Below are 17,345 nucleotides of genomic sequence, written 5' to 3' on the forward strand. Positions count from 1 at the left end.
TTAACATTAGCTTTCCCAATTGAACATACAGAAAAACACCAAATCCATTGCTTGCCTTCAGCAGCCTTAAAAGGTCACTTACGTTTAGCACTTCCTCATGTGGGTTAACTGATCATAGGTAACACTGTTCAGATGTTCACTTCCAGTACTTGTGAGCAGGACTGAGTTAAGCTCCATCATCTGCTGACACATTGAATTCAAGAGGAATTTGTTTTACACGGAAGTTTGCTCCTAGGTTGAAGCTAAACACAACAGGCTAGCACCTGCATAGAAAACACTGTCCTTCCCTGCAGTCTAGGATCATGCCAACCATAATTTGAGGCACTTGAAGTGATATATGTAGCTTTCAAATGTTTGGATTTCTCTTGAAATACCTATATTCACTTCTGGTAAAAAGACATTGCAGCAGGATAACCGCTGCTTCCTACTTGGAGCAGCTGCTGTTAAGAGTGGGAGCCTAGGACTCATCTCCTCCATTGGGAATCTGAGTCTTTTATTTTACTTCTGACTCTGTCTACAGCAAAGAAGAAAGAGAAGTGATAATTCCTTTGGAAAGCCACATTTCACAGCCATCTGCTAGGTGATAATACATACGTTCCCAGAGAATTAGTATAGTTGAACCCTGTTGAGTGGAATGGCACAGGTATACGCTCATTGAAGCCTTGCTACAAAAAGTGTCAGTCCTTTAAAATGTAAGCAATGTGATACTTTTTGTTCAATTTAATGTGTGGAGTTTTTTGTTTGTTTGTTTGTTTGTTTGTTTTTTAATGGTAATTTAACTTCAGAATGTCTTTTAACAGTTCTGCATTACATAGAAATATACATACATATATATATATATATATATATATATATGTGTGTCAGAGTCCTTAGCCTTTGCAGAGAGATTTCTTTAAGGCCAAAGTAATTTTTTGTAATACTTGGAATGAACCCCCATAATGAAGGAAGAGTGCATCACACAGCTGTAATAAACCTGCAAGTTGTGGAGCAGAGCACAAATGTTTACAAAATTAGAGTAGGACTAAGTGAACCTCACTAAATTGAGAATTGTATTCTTTGTGATGATCTTAATTTAAGAATTTTTGAAACTGAAGAATCTGAACAGAGAGACTATCTAAAGGCAAAAGCAAGTGTTCTGTTCCTTCTTTTCAGTGTGGTTGATGAAACTGGAATTCAAAAGAGGCCATGTGTGGCCATGACAGATTTGGAATTAAGTTGGTGTGTATGGAGGACAGAAATAAGGATTATTTGAAAGTGGTTGGTGGAAAGCTGTGGAAAAATCACCTTTCCCTGTGTGTTGGAAAAACATGAGGGGCTAATAATGGTTTTCAGTTGCTACTGTTCATCATCTGTCTCCTGGTAAGCACTTAAATATTGCAAGGTTGATGAACGTTGGCTTTATGATACTACTGAATACACTGAACAAGAAGACAGGCCGTTTGTGACTGTCAACCAGTCAGGGATGGCTGTGCTAGAAAACTGAAAACTTTCATCAGAGTCCAGGTGCGTATGCTTTGTCTGTGATGCCAGATCAGTGTCATGTTAGATGGATTATTTATTCACTGTGTTCTTGCAGCTGGCGTTTAAAGTGCCAACAGTGACATCTCCAAGACAGAAAGGAATGAAGGAGGGAAGGGCCATCCGTGAGGTGGAAGGTGCAGGGTGAAAGAGATGAATTTGCAGGTTAATGGAGTGGTTCATATTTACTTTACTGTATCGGGACTACAAAAAAAAAAAAAAAGTTTGAGGATCTCATGAAAAGACTGCTGTATGATGTGTATACTTAATTTAATTTCCCATGATTTCAGTTGAAGGAAATCTGAGACTTAGTTATTTAGATAGTAGAGTACTCAGTATACAGCTGTTGTCTAAAGTCATAGATTAAAACTGGCTGTTGTAAGAAAAAAGTATGTTTAAAGTGAAGTAATATATCATTAGACATGCTGAGACTTTGATCAGTGATTTGAGACATATATAGCATTGTACTTATAAAAGAAATATTGTAATATGTTAAATTTCCCTCAAAAAAGACTTAATTCTTGAAAACTATATCTGGATAATCTTACACCTGTAAAATTAAGGGATTGAACAACTATGCATATCTGTGGGGATAAGGATTACGCAGATGTTTTTCAGAATAGGGATAATTTTTTCTGCCAGCAGCTACCATATGTATAATTGCTAAAGCACAGCTATTTGACTAACTGTCCAATTTCATGTGCTATGTGAATGTATATGCAATCAAACTTGTGTACATAGCTCCCATAGCTTTACCATTAATGTACATACTTTTGTTTTCAATTGAAAAAACAAATGTTGAGAGGCTAAGAGTTCATAGAGTATTAACTGAAAATAAAATTGACTTAGTTCTCTTAGATAGACTAGAGGAACATTCTGTGCTGTGTCTTTGTTTTCTATAGGCAAAAATAAAATCCGCAAACCCATTGGAGTTTTAAATACAATATAAATGTCATGCATAATCATAACAAGTATGCAAAATGTTTTAAAACATTTGTATTGTATGGAAGCAATTACTGGCACCAAATGCATCACACACCCCTCATATGGGCTAAGGCCAGAAGAAATGAAGGTTTCTAAACAAAATTACTTTGTGTGGGTGGGAAGAGAGCGAGTTTTAACTTTTATTAGGAAGCAACATTCAGCCATATTTTAATGCCAATCACATACTCTGTTACTCAAATAAATACTCAAAAATATTGCTGCATATTAGTGTTATGTTACTTTTTCTAGTCATTTTCTGTCGCAAGTCTTCCAAGGAAGATCCTTGCGTTTTCATAGTAGAAGACCCTAAGGTGTGATATGTACAAATAAGAATCTAGCTTACAGCAGGAAGTTATTTCTCCATTTGCTGTGCGACCAGTTTTGTGATTGCTGAGATAGAATATAACATTTTTTTCTCAGTATGTTAATTTTACTTAAAACAAACCAACGCTGCCACCCATGCTTCCTTTTTGTATCTGTAAGTTACCGTGATCACTTCGCCAGGTGCTTTGTCCATGAATGGTGTGTTTGTGACTCTGGATGTTAAGAGCAATCTCTGTAACCCTGCTTTGTGAAATTGGTGAAACTACCTGTAACACACAGTTTGTACGCATGGCATAGAAACAAATTGTTCATCTTGTGTTTTACAGGTAGATGCTTATTTTTATTCAAAGAAATAGGTTCTCACTTGTTAGTGGCTTTTTTTTTTCCTTGCATAGCTCCTTTGTCCTCTGTAAGCTTTTGATGTTCGCCATGTTAAAGAGAGTCCTTTTTAACCCCTTGAGAAGTCTGAAGAACTTGTGTGCATAAATTATGGCCATTTTTTCCTTCATGCCAAATACTCTGATAAAGGACATAGCCTTTTCTGACACTTTATCTCTACTTAAAGGGAGACTCTCTCTCTCCTTATATCCTGTGCTGTTAGTGATGACGATTGTGCTATTTCATTTCACACAGGAGGAAAGCCTCAGGAGTCGAATATAGAACATTTCAAAGTTGGAGGAGTCTCTTCACCAATACCTGCAGCCCCTTCTTAAAGTTGGAACATCACTTCTCTGAGGAAATACTTTCTCAGGGTCTTACCTGCTGCAACTTGTCGCAGTGAAATATTGGCATTTGGGGGTTTCCCCCAAGAGACTGTAATGCTCTTGCTTTCATGGATATGCACATGAATAGTTATGCTGCCACTTTGTTAAAAAGTGTGGTTAAGTGTGTGGTATGTACTGTATGAAGCTACATACCACCTGAATTCTGAATAAGGGAGAATACTTTCTTTGCAGAAGCTTAAGAGACATTGTTTGGTATTTGCCTCATGATGTTTCATGTGGCAATGCAAGTCTTGATGTCACTCTCACAATTTTTGAAAATCAGCAATTAGAAATTCATGGGTAACATCGTATACTTTGGTCCATAGGACAGGAGAACAACATTTCTGAATACTTCTACTTCAATAATAGTATCTTTGAAGGGGCAGAGGAACTTCTGGGGGATAATGCAGCAGATGTCATAATCCTCATACAGTGGTAGGGACAGATACAAGCAACATGGTTGGAAAGTTTTGAATATAATAGGCTTGGGATTATGGTTTATGCAGCTGTGTAGAAACTGGAAAGCTGAAAGGAGGGTAGAGAAGCCGATGAATGAAGTAGTAGTTAGGACATGAGGTGCAAAGAAGAGATTGGGATCATATTATTTTACACTAAAATAAGGCATACATTTCACTATTTATATGTGTATGTGCATTAGGAATTTATCTGTGGATTATAGTGTCATACTTCAGACTACACTTCTGTGGGTTTTATGATCATCAGAATCCCTTGATGAAATTATGAGCCTGTAATTTAGTTACCTATCTCAAATTATCAGAAAGAATACAGAACAGTGTGGATAAAACAAAGAGTGTAGCCATAGTCCTGCCCCCTCAAAATTCCTTCTGAGCTTCAGGGTGAATTCCAGTTAATAAAAAAAGACACTCCCTTTTGGCTGGAAAAGAGAAATTTTAACAGGAGCGACTCTGTGTGTGTGTCATACTGTTTGGGTACCTGTATACACACACACACAGATAGACACACGCACGTAGTGGTTAGGCAGATACTGGATAAATGCCTTTGAAAATGCCTGTTAGGCAGGTGTGATAACCCAACTGTGCATCCAGTAGGGTAAAATACTCATTCTTAATATTCTTAAAATAATATTTGTCACTTGCACAAGTCATTTGCATTTATAAAGTCATTTTTGAATGTAAATCTTTGCTGTATCCCTATTAGGTAGCTGAAGCATAATTCCCACTTTATACAGTTTAAAGTCACATCCTCAGAAGTGACTTGTAAATTTGGTTTCCTGATTTAGGACCTGTCAGGCTCTGATTACTGTAACCATTCACAGCTGTGACAGAAGTCAACTGGAACAGCAAATCAGTACCTATGAACATTAAATCAGGCTCCCCAAAAATGAACCTCTGTAGCAGAGACTGTATATTTTTCTCTGTGGAAAGGTTGTATGATATGCCATTAAATTGGTCTGGATTAGACTGCAGCACTGTTTATTTCTTGGTTTGCTGCTTAATCCACTACAAAAGGTACCTCACTAAATTTTTTTTCCATTCCTTCCATGCATACCCATAATGTTCAGGCGTGTTCTTACTGTCTACAAACCATTTTAATTGCGTGCAGTTTCATGATCATGTTATGGCAAGTGTGGTTGGATTTGGAGTTATAGTATGGCTTTTCTTCCGTGCTCACTTAAGAGGGAGCGCCCATGGCAACTTTGTCTGTGAATGAAGCAGAAATTTGCTAGTTAAACAGTTTTGCTTCCTATATGATTCATCAATTCATTTTTGAGGTAGTAGGGCAGTATGGTAGTTGAGTGTACAGTATGTATTGGGGATAAATAAATTTTATACTGGAAGTACTATTATACATCAGCATGCAAAATGTTACTTCTGTGTCGGCTTCCTCGGGTAAAAGTAAAATCTGGACCAGACTACAAATGATAGTGAAGTAATTGTAATAGTCTGTCTTTTTTTTTGGAGTCAGCTAGTTCAGATTTTAATGTTAATGCCATGCTTCCCTTTAGCATTCATAAAGATAAGAAGAAAGGTGTATGTAAAATCAAAGGACTTTTGGTTTAGCTTCGCAAAATTTGTCACCTCATTTGAGAAACTTTTTAAAATATTCATGAAAATCATTTTTATTCTTCTTTTGAGTTAATACGTTTTTATGTCTGAGCTGGTAAATTTTCCAGCAACCATCATAAGCTGACATTGTATTACTGTGTCCAATTTGTACATGGTTGTTGGTTGTGGTGCAGTCTTCCTATATTACCTATTTATCATGTCTTTGGAGTGAATTTTGTAAGTTCAGTTAATCAGGTGAATCATAGCGCTTAGTGTATTTCTCTCTTTGATAAGCCTTTGTCATTCCTACTTTATAATTGACTCCTAAGCAGTCTCTCCACTAACTGCAAGGTTCACTTCGTTCAGCTAAAGAAAATGAGACAAGAAAAGGTAGAGGAAACTTCCATTTCATGATTGAAAGTTTTATAAATAGGTTTTATATAGACTCATATGTATATTTAAAAAGCTCAGCCAAATGATGACTTTGACAAAGATTTAACAAACCAGGAGTGTGAAGTGTTCTGTAGGCTAACAGTTTTAATGGGTTTATCTTAGGCAGTTCTTCAGTTGTGAAAGTGTCAGTTAATAATTTACCCATCCCAAGGGGCAGTAGAAGCAATCACACTCTGCAGCGAGGTACTTTTGGGCCTGTCGCTGTGCTGCAGCTCATCTTGACTATAGAAATGCGCCATTGGATGCGACATCAGCACTGTGTCTGCTCTTTGACAAATGAAGTCTTGTAAGAGCTAAATAAGGCATGGGAAGTTTTGGAACGAGCAAATAGCTCTTCAGCTGATTTCTGCAGTAATGGATTACAGTAAATGTCCATCTGCTGCACATCAGAAGGAACACAGGTTAAGATGAAACGATTTTTTTTTTTTTTCTGTAAAAAACACCTGAAACTTGGAAAATGTTTCTAAAAATCCAGTGCTACAGTTAGCAATGTTTGCTTGGTATTTGGAATGTAAATGTTCTGCTCTGATGATACATTGCAAGAGCAGGAGTTTTCTACCAGAAATGTGAACGTTTAACATAAAAAAGACCTGAAATATAGTGCTTTTACCATCACCCTTTACCATGCAATTTGTTCAGATGCAGTTGTTAACATGAAATCGGAGTAGATTAAGCGCTATTTATGTGAATTTTATTCCTGCATTTACTTGTTGAATTATACTGTACTACCAGGATGGTAAGTTTTGTAATTCATTTTCCACTGTATGAAGAATGTTTCTCCACAAATATTCACTTTTGCATGCATATTTTTTATTAGACATTATGCCATTCTAAAGATTTACTGTTATTTAATAATGATTTATTATAGTAATTTATTCTGCCAGCTGTGGCACATTTTTACTGGAATTTGTAAATCAAATGTATATTGAAATCACTAGAAACATGCATTTCAGATTCTAATGAAATGTACTCCAAAATTGTTTTTAGAAGTGGGCAGCTATGTGAATGAACTGCAACGTGCAGTTTCTAGTGTTATATATAAGCTTTTCCTCCACCTATTTTATTTACTTGCCAGTCTCTGATGTTTTACTTGTTAGAGGATTAGTGAATCTTGATGCTACTGTGTGAAACAAACAGCAACAAAACTGTAAAGCCATTGACTTTGTCCTCCAAGGCATCAGTATCAAATCATGCACTTGACCTGCAGTGATCAAGTCACGTTCAGGATTAGGAAGACAACCTGACAGCAGTTTCAGTGTGCTTCTAATTGCTGTCTCTATGTTGTGATAGAAAGTACATGTCTTGAATTTAGTGAGTCGTAAGAGACAGCGAGTGAAATTAGTATCTGAGGTGGTTGAAAAACATGTGTGCGCTCAGGAGAGGGGAGGACACCAACAGTATTTTTACAGTTTTTGTAAAACTTTTATATATTTTTTCAATAATATTGTTTCATTTGCAGGCTAACTATGAACTCTACATTTAGTTCATTTTAAAGTTCTGGTGAAGCATCACACCAGTAATTCTCTTTTAAATTTGTAGTCTGATACCTGATATTCTTGGCTCTTTGAAAATTTGGCATGAACTATGGGTGTGAAGTACTCTTTAAAATTCCAGCTCTATGTATCAGTTTCCCAATAGTAAAAATCAAAATGAGATACTTCCTTTCTTCTATCTTTTGTCTCTCTTGATTATTCAGGCTATAAACCTTTCTACACAGGAACTCTGTCTTCCTTTTATTTGTATGACACCCAGCACAGCTGGAGGAGGGAGATGGGCTGAGCTTGGTTTTAAGTCTTCTAGACTTTTTTTTAATACAAATAGGGTGCATCTAACAGCAATGAAGCTCTCTTTCAATTCCCGTGCAAATAATCCTGAGAGAAGTTGTCTTTAGTGAAAATTCAAAATATTTTATTTTCTTAAAGGGATTTCTACTCAAGAGCAAGTATGAAATATAAACTTCTAACTATAAGAAACAATGGCATAGCCAAGAAATTAGTGATGCAAGATTCTGTGGGTTTGGTTCTGATCTGAAAAACAAAGCATCTGTTGCTACATACCTTGTGAAAATCAGCTGCTGTGCATGTGTACACAAGTATATGATCCCAACTTGCCAGATAAGCAGCAATGCTTTCTTTTTTATCAAAGATCAGAAATAAACTTTAAGTCTCAAGTGGGCTTAACACAATGTGTTAGGATACTGAAAGATTACTTTATTAATTTTTGTGAGTTTGATCTCTTCATGGCGATAACTAAAACTGTCATGACAGCAGTCAAAAAAGAGAGAAAGGATGGGAAGTATAGCATTTCTAAATGAATGTCTGGGGATTTTAATTACTCTTTCTGAAATCATGAGTGTGTTCGGGGAAAAAAATAAAAAGGAGAAAAGTCAACTTAAGTAAAGTCACTTAAAAAAATAATCAGGTATAAGACGTAGTGGTAAGTCACTGATTGAGAAAAGTGCAGAAATAGATTCCCATTTCATGTATAGGTATGGGATTTGATAGTGTGATTGGGACTAAAGTCCCTCTGATAGGGAGTTGATAGTGTGATTGCAGGAACATGCACATCAATATAGAAATTGTGATTTCAAGGTTCATTTCTTAAATAATTTTTTAAAAAATTACATATTTTTGTAGGAACTTTACATTATCTGTCAGGAAACAGATGATGTTTTCTTTGATGCTTTCTGGGCGTTCTTGTCACCTCAATTGCATTTGTACGGTTAGCTGTTAAGTCAAGTGTATGACATTATATAGTCTTCCATGTGTTTACATTGATGCTTATCCTGTATTCCTTTTGAAAAGTGACCTGCAAAGCAAATAAGCCTGCTTGTGCCCTGATTTTGCTTGGCTTGGCAGGTTTTTAGTTTTTTCTCATTTCTTCTTGCATTAATCTTGAATGTGAGAAGGGAGTAGAAATATAGCAAAAGTTTTCATTGTTAAAATTTCTACACTGCTTTACTCTTTTAGTCTCTTTGATTTAAAACTCACTGAGATTTTTCTTTTTTAGAAGGGTCAATCCTAGAGGATCAGTCTTCTAGCAAAAGAGAAAAAAGGCAATTTTTTGTATTTTTAAGTCAGAATTTTTCACTCCATCAGAATGTGCTCCTAAGACAAATTTCATCTTTTAAGCAAAATAAGTCATACTTTCTTTTTTGCAGTTTTACTTAAGATGCTATTTTTTTGCTCCTAATACAACTTCAGTGAGACAAAAAAATATATTTTAGTAGGTTGAAAATCCATACTCATCAGGTTTTGCTTTAGTTTATTGTTTTAATATCAGAGTGGAGGGTGGTATGCTTTTGTGCTGCTTTAAACTTGTTGATCTGGGTATTACCTTTTTAGAAATGGTTATCGGTAGCCCATCAGCCGTTAAAATTTCAAAAGCTTTTTTTTAAAAGCTTTGGACAAAAAAAAAGCATTGACCACCAAAATTCTCCCAGGTTATTTCCTACTTACAAATATCCTTTAGTTTCCTAAAGTGTTTTTGTTGTTGTTGTTGTTATGATTGACTTTTAACCTGATCACAGGTATCGTGGAAGTGAGCTGGATGAAGGAGAATTGATGGGTACCATACTACAATTATCCTGCACAGTTAATGGCTGTCTGTGTACTTCTGTCTTTAGCATCCAACAGCTGTTTAAACTTAAACTAATGTTTGTAATGGTTTGCTCAGCTTTGCTAATCTCAGTGGAAACTGAAACAGTCAGACTGATGTTGGGGAGGGGAGGGAGAGTGGGTTTAACTGCTATCATCCTGAGGGAGGTTGGTGGGTATCACTGGTGTTCTGCCATTCTGTAGCATTTCCTTGCCCTGTGTCTTCCTCCTCCCTCAGAACGTATGAATAAATGAAGGTGAATGCTCTTTGAGGGCAGGCTTTCTTCACCTCGCTTCACCCATCTGTTTGAGAAATTAGTTGATTTAGTGTCCTTTCTTCACATTTTCCAAGTAACCATGTTGTTTAGGGAACTATTGCTCCTTGCTGTGATTGGACTTTGCCTATGTTTCCTAGATGTATTTGGCACAAAGAAGAAAGAATTCTCTTGAAAAATTAGCAAGTTTTTAAAGGGACATTCATGTACCACACAAATTCTTGCAAGTCCTGTTTTCAGATTAAAAGCAGTAAGAAAAATAATTTAATCTCAAGTGGTAAAATGCTTGTGTCCAAAAGCTGCAGCTCCTGATTTGTATGTAGTACAAAAAAAAGGCTGAAACATCCACATACCAGGGACAAAAAGGAAAAACAAACAGAGTCTTTTGTTCTAGGATCCATTACTACAGAGTGAGAGATCTTAAATCTTTCAGGTCAAAGTATCTTGGAAGTACCTGCTTTTCCTTGTCTGGCTTCAGAGGGGTCTAACAATTGTCCTGAAAAGGAAGGGAGATATTTTAGTAGATGGGGGGATGTGTTAATACGTATCCATCATATATGTAATAAAGCTTCTGATAGTCTTGAAGGTGTATGTGCACCTGTGTATGTGTTATGTGAAGGTGTGATGAAGGTGTAGCAGAATGGTGGCAAAAAATGTCTTCATGCTTTATAGATGCAGGCCAAAGAGGAGCATCCTACATATAAGGGCATAAGTAACAACAGTATTATCTGAAACACCCTTGACTCCCATTTTCTCCCATCCTTCAACAACCCCTGACCCCCATCCATGGCCTGTCCATAACAAATAGACTTGTAGATGCTTCCTTGGTGTCAGCCTTGTAAGTCTGTTGCAATTAGTGTAAAAACAAAATGTTTATAAATAGCACTTTTAAGTTCCTTGTGAGTCAGTGCACCCAAAGTAGGCAGTGTGTGAAAGTCAAGGTAGGAACTTTCTTTTAGAGCATGTTTGCCCCTTTCCCCCCAATATTCGGTCTCTTTCTTCAATTGTGTGAATGGAGAAAACCTTCAATTTCAGGTCTGGCTCCTAAAGAAAACCAGTGTGGTTCATTTGTGGGCTGGGAATAGGGATTTGAATTGGCATAGACTTGTGGGTGCTTTGGGGCTGGAGCGCACACAACTGTGGGTTCCAGATGCTTGCTATCCTGTATTAATGTGGCCTGTCTGTGAAACCATGGCATCCGCAATACTACACAAAGGTCCACGCCTGTGGTGGTTTGGGAACTACTCCCAGAGTAGAAATTTCAGTTTTTAAGGAGAGTTACAAAAAAAATAAATAAAGACATCCAGCTCAGAAGGGCGGAAACAATATGAAATTCTTGTTAAGAGTTTCATTTTAACAGAGATTCAGATATTTTTTATAAATGAGAATTTTAGACTCTCCATCATTTTGGTGTTTTGAAGATGAAACAAAGAAATAACAAACTTATTTGTCCTGTACCATCTTAATTTTGTAGGAGCTCAACCTGTTCGTTTGTCCTACCTTGCTGGCATAAACCACATGCAAGTATCATAGAAAAGTGCTTTCAGTGTTTATAGGCAGTTAATGTCTCTTTATCCACTATGGGAGCAACACAGGGAACACCTTCTCCATGAGGTAGAAAAGAGAAGCATATATCCTGACTGTTTTCCAAATGTGCTGAACATTCTCAGATGTCATTGTCTTTAAGAACGGCATGTTTCCCACAACTTTTGAAAACCAGGCTAACTCATTATTTATATTCCTGAAAGTGTGAATGAATTCCTAATATTAAGAATATATATTTTTTTAAGAATATTTTTTTCATTTTAAGCTGAAGTCACTTGCTAAAAAATTCAACCAAACTCTTGCATATTAAATTTAAAAGAAAAGGAAGTATTTTTAGTTCACTTTTTATCATAAGCCCTGTCCCTGCAATCTTGTGATTTAATAAAGAAATGTCTTTGTATAGTATCTTTCACACAAACTTTATCTCCAAAACACTGTGCAGAGTTAATAAAATTAAAAAGTTTTTTTTTATTTTTATTTTTTTTATTTTTACTAGAAGTTAAGAGACATAGTCATGAGAACAGAGACATATTGTTTCCAGATGAAGGCTGAAAATAGATGGAGAATGAGGGAGAGAAATGCAGCAGGGTGGTTCCAGATGGCAGGCATTGCAGAGAAGATTCTTGCAGCCATGTTGGCCAGAGCATACAAAAGGACAGAAAAGAAGCATGATGCCAAGCAGAGGAAGCTGAATTATAAAATAACAAAAGTAATGTAGTAAATATTTGTTAAAAAAAATTTTGAAAGTGAGAAGTGTCCTTTTTTTTCTTAAGTGAGTGGAGAGCCAGATTTGTTTGTGTGGAATAAGAGTATTTCAGTTGAAAAGTTGTTGTAAAAATTGAATTTTACTGATGCTCTGTACTCAGCAGGTGAGCAGGTATCTTATCTTTTGTATGTTTTCAAACAAAATGGTAGCCTGTAAGTATTTAAAAGTTTATTGAGTCTTATTGCACTTCTGAGTATCTTATAAATTATTTAATTGTCTGATGGATATGTGGCTACCTAACTATAGGGCATGAAATATGCACTGTTCCTCTAATACACTGGAGGGAGACCTGTTTATAAAGTATTTAGTATTGGTTTTATAATGCATTGTTGTCAACAGGAGACCACGAAGCTCAAAGATCAATCTCGTTTTGGCCCACAGTATTAATGCTGCTTTATGAAACTCTGTGACAGGTCACTTAGACAACAGCTCTTAATGAAAGGACTTTGTGCCAGTGTGTGGTCGTGTGACTGTCTGTTAGTAAGGCATACTTTAGTTGCTGCCAAGGCTGCAGATGAATCTTCGTCCAAGTCCCTGAGGTGACTTTGTGGCCGCTGCTGCTGCTGCTGGCCAGGTGATGGAGCTCATCATTTCCCCTGTCCTCTAGAGAGAAGTGAGACAGAGGCTGCAGAGATCTTGCTAATGCAGCTTTTGCTAATTGTCCAGAGAGCTAGTAGGACACTGGGCAGTTCAGGCAATTCTGTGTGCTGTGAGTGAGTCAGTAATTAGAAAAACATAGCTGCTCTTAATTCAGTCTTGCATTTGTGCATGAAGTGTCTTTTCAGCCATCTAAAATTCAGCTGTTCTATTAAAAAAAAAAAAAATAGATTTTTAGGTCAGTTTACGTATTTAATTATGACAGACTTATGTTTTAGACACCAAATAATTGTACCAGTATTTGGCACAATATATTGTATTATCAAATAATTAGATCATAGGCTTAGCTAGCCTAGACTTAAACCCTTTAGGCTGTTGTGGGATCCAAAGTCATTGCTTGTTACATAGACAGTTTACTAAAAGGATGAGAATAATAAAATTAACTACCAGAGGATGAATTGCTTTGTAATTTGTAAAAGTCTTGTGCAAAACTACTGTTCAGCAGACAGTTTCCAAAATTTTAGGATATTTTTTCAGAAATTAACAGTAAAACTTGCTAAATTTAATAATATGTTAAAAATAAAAACCAAGCTTAACCCCAGATAATCAATAGCTGAAAGATGTGGTAATATGGTAGTGCACCTGTATAACAGTATGGTGATAATCCATGGATGTACAGGTGTGTTGTTTTTTTTTGATTAAAGTATTTGAATTCTCTTTTTCAATTACTTACCTAGTTTTGGTTGTTGTGGTGTTAGTTTAGCAGTTGCTGTGAGCTTTCAACTATTTCTGTTGAATCATAAACATCTCTCAGCAGACACAACTGATTTTGGAATACTTTATTTCAAAAATGAAATACATTTATCTTTATATTATGCATCTTCCTTTATTATATGGCACGTCAGGTACCCCCTAACCTTTTTAATTCCTTGTAAATCACAACACAATGCTTGAATCATATTATTATTTCAGGGTTGGACCGTACGGACATTTCATTAGATACACAGTCTAATCTCTAATCAAAGTTTCTTGGAGTAATCTGGAACTTGCTGTATCTGCTGAGCTTTGAATCAGAATCTAATACCTTAACATGGTGATATTTTACATTTTGGTATAAAGAATTCAGTCAGAATAGATAGGTTGTTTTTGTTTTAAGTCAAAAGATACACTGATGCAAATACAGATATGGAGACTGGATGTGAAACCACTACAAGCCACCCTGATTACCTACCTGCAAATTAAGGGGTTTTGAACACATTTTCAGTAGGCACGTAAAACCCTCTCAAGAAGAGCATGAACCTTTTAGTTTAGTATATTATCCAAATTTGTATGGTGGTTGTTACTAGCTAAATGCCATGCTGATGTGTAGAATACATTTGAAAAAGCAAGTAGTTACTTAGAAAATTTGATGGGTACAATCAAAAAAAATCTATTAGTTGGTTTTAGATTGTGTGTTTTTACAAGGTTTTCATTGTTACCTGTTTTTACAACTATCTAGTCCCTCCATTTCACATGCATTTTGTCATTTATGTATGTATACCATTGGTAATCGTTATTCTTTTTTTCTCTCTGCTTCATTTGTGTACTCTGTTGTTGAACTGGAAAATTTGTAAAGTTAACATCGCTCTCTTACAAGGCAGGTCAAGAAATATAGATGTAATTTCCCCTTAAAGGAGTTTCAGGTGACCATATTGGTTTGTTTAAATAACAAACTAAAACCATACAACAAACCAAAACAACAAAGCAGAAGTATATATTGTTCAATGCCTACCGCTGATAAGAACCTTAATTTGTGTAATATCCTCCATGTTCATCCCCCAAACCTGGAACTGTGCACTGATGCCAACATTCACACTGTGATCATGTTAAATACTTAAGGATAGCATATATGGATGGCATTGGCATGTCTCTATGCTTACTTTTTCTATATTTGATTATTCTATTGTTTCTGTAACTTGTTAAAACATAATGGCTGAGTGACAAAATCCTAATGATTTTTATCTGCAGGTCACAGTTTTCACCTTTATTCTTGCTAGTGTTCTGTCACACAGAGCAGTCTGTGTAAGGGTTTTGTGGTATGGGTTGCTGATACCTAGTTTGGCAAGGATGTGATTAGGATCGGTTACAGTGTGACAGCTTGCTGGGAACTGAAGCTTTCGTAACAGGAATGTACAATTTTAGGCTTAAAATCAAAAGTCTTCATTGAGGATAAAGGTCCCGTCATGTCATACATCATGATGTGTGTTATGAAAGAAATTAAATATCTGACCAAAAAAAAAAAAAGTACAAATGACTAACTTAGAGCAGGCAAGGTTTGAAAATGTGATTTAAATACAATTTGTAAATACAGATAAAAACTCTGCTGATATTGAAAAGTTCTGCAGTGCTTTGGTTATCTGAAAGTGTGGATACAGGACACTTGACCTGAAGATTCTTCCTAAAAATTAGATTAAAAAATAGATTTGGCACTTCTAGAACCTGTGTGAATTCGGCATGCACATCAAAGTGAAAAACAGATTCCTAAATGCACAATACTGTTGATAAGAGAGAGAAGAAGGATTCAGCAAGGACATTTGGAACACAGGGGGCTAAAAAGTATTTAGTCTCATTGTTGCAAGATGACATAATCAGTTAGTCCTATACATTTTGGTTAAAAGTCAGAAGTTACCTATTAAAACTTATACAAAAAATGTTTTACAAAGTAAGGATGACAGGTTTCAGAGAAAATACAGTGCTGCCAATTTTTTTTTTTTCTTTAGGATATGGAAATTTGGGTGGATTATCTGTTCAGAGGAGGTTTCCTTTATTAATTCTCCCCCCTCCACCCCCTTTTTTTCATTTTAGACATCTGTTAACATTTCATAGAGTCTAACAGATGTTGCAGAGCGAGTCCCTTACGTAATTCTTAGGGAGAAGGGGATGATAAAGAATGACATTTCCACAGTAGAATCACCACCTCTCTGAATATGACCATCATGACTGCTTTGCATAATTTTCAAGTATGAGATTATATTCCTGATAGGACAAAATTCACAACTTTGTTGCTATCTATGGATAAAGTGGAAGCATGATTGTTACGGTCTCTGCTCACATGTTGTAATGACAAGTAGAGAGAAGAATACTCTCTTACTTGGTGAATTATATACTTTTTTTGAAGCAGTATCAAATATTCCATTACAAAATGCCTTTAAAACAACCCAATTATATAAGCTTGGTTATTTCAACACAAGCAAGGGCTGATTGTCATGCGATGTGGAGGACCATTTTTATTATTTTGGTAAGAACAGGGACAGTTTTGTCCTGACGAGCTATTAGATGAATACCAGAGTGTGTCACATGAAAAACCACTGATCTTTAACCCAGCTATCTACTTAACCCAGCCTAGAAATGAATAGTGAATAAGGGAAGAGCAAAGGCCAGTTTACTGTCATTACAAATTACAGAAACTGTTAACATCTGCAGCAAAATGAACTCTAGGAATTACAGGTACTACACAGTAAGTGAGTTGAGGATACAGAGATTTAGGAAAACTGTGTATACAGATATGAGGTCACCTATTGTGTACAGCATACATACATCTTTACAGTTGAAAACTGTAACATTTGCATGAAAAGACGTAAAGATCTTCTGAATCTTTTCCCAGTACCTTTAATAAATACTTGGAATGAACACCAAATATAAGTTGAAGTCCTTTAAAATAATCAATTTACAGTTATCATTAAAAAGAAATTTAAATTCTAAATCGACAGAAATAATAAATAAATCTGGGCTCACAGTTTTTATCTTTTTTTTTTTTTTTTTTTTTTTCCCCAGGGGTAGTCTGGGGGACACTGCTGCATGTACAGTTAATATAAACATTTATACTGAACTCCTAGATGTTAGAAAAACAAATACTGTAAAGATCAGTAACATTTTAAAATTATCAGTTATGGGAATTAATGCTTACAGGAAAACACCATTCTTTCTTGCCCTGCTAGTAGAATTGCATTGTCTCCCTACAGTCTTGTTAGCTCATACTAACTGAAATGCAAATTCTTTCCAACTAATTGGACCTTGTTGAACGTACATGTACAGTACATAGTTATATGCATGTAGATTTTTTTTTTCCTAAATTCCTCTGTAATTATTTTCTTGATTAATATCTAAAGCAGAGACGTGGAACAAAAATCTCTTTAAAGAGTTTACATATTATTGAACATTAAAAAGATAGTAACTGTTGCATGTTTTAACAACTTAATTAATAATACAGAATAATTGGAACTAAAAGAAGAGAATATTTTTTCAATGTTTAGTCATTTTGAACTATTTGTATTAACCCTTTGACCGAACTAATTAACACTTAAAGGAACATAATGATGGAATTTAGAAAAAAAATATGATGCATTTACATTATTTAGCACATTCTTCAGAATAGGTTTTCCTATTGGAATTACCTGGACTTTCTGTAATCACCTTTCCCATCCCTTTGTGCATTTCTGTATTGCTAGTTTTAAGAG

General features: G+C 35.6%; 1 protein-coding gene across 8 annotated transcripts in view; it reads left to right on the top strand.

Annotated features, from left to right (window-relative positions):
- BNC2 (basonuclin zinc finger protein 2) overlaps positions 1 to 17,345 on the top strand; it is a 361,236-nt gene that overhangs the window by 84,228 nt on the left and 259,663 nt on the right. Inside the window, exon 1 of one of the 8 annotated variants that reach the window (XM_083816008.1) lies at positions 13,331 to 17,345. This exon is cut by the window's right edge and continues 835 nt beyond it. The exons of the other annotated variants lie outside the window; for them this stretch is intronic. The gene's annotated coding sequence lies outside the window, so the exon portion shown is untranslated. Of the gene's footprint in view, positions 1 to 13,330 lie in introns of those variants that run through there. 8 annotated transcript variants of the gene reach the window in all.

The sequence above is a fragment of the Anser anser genome (genome assembly GCF_964211835.1).
Source record: "Anser anser genome assembly, chromosome: Z".
In the NCBI taxonomy this organism is placed as follows: Eukaryota; Metazoa; Chordata; class Aves; order Anseriformes; family Anatidae; genus Anser; species Anser anser.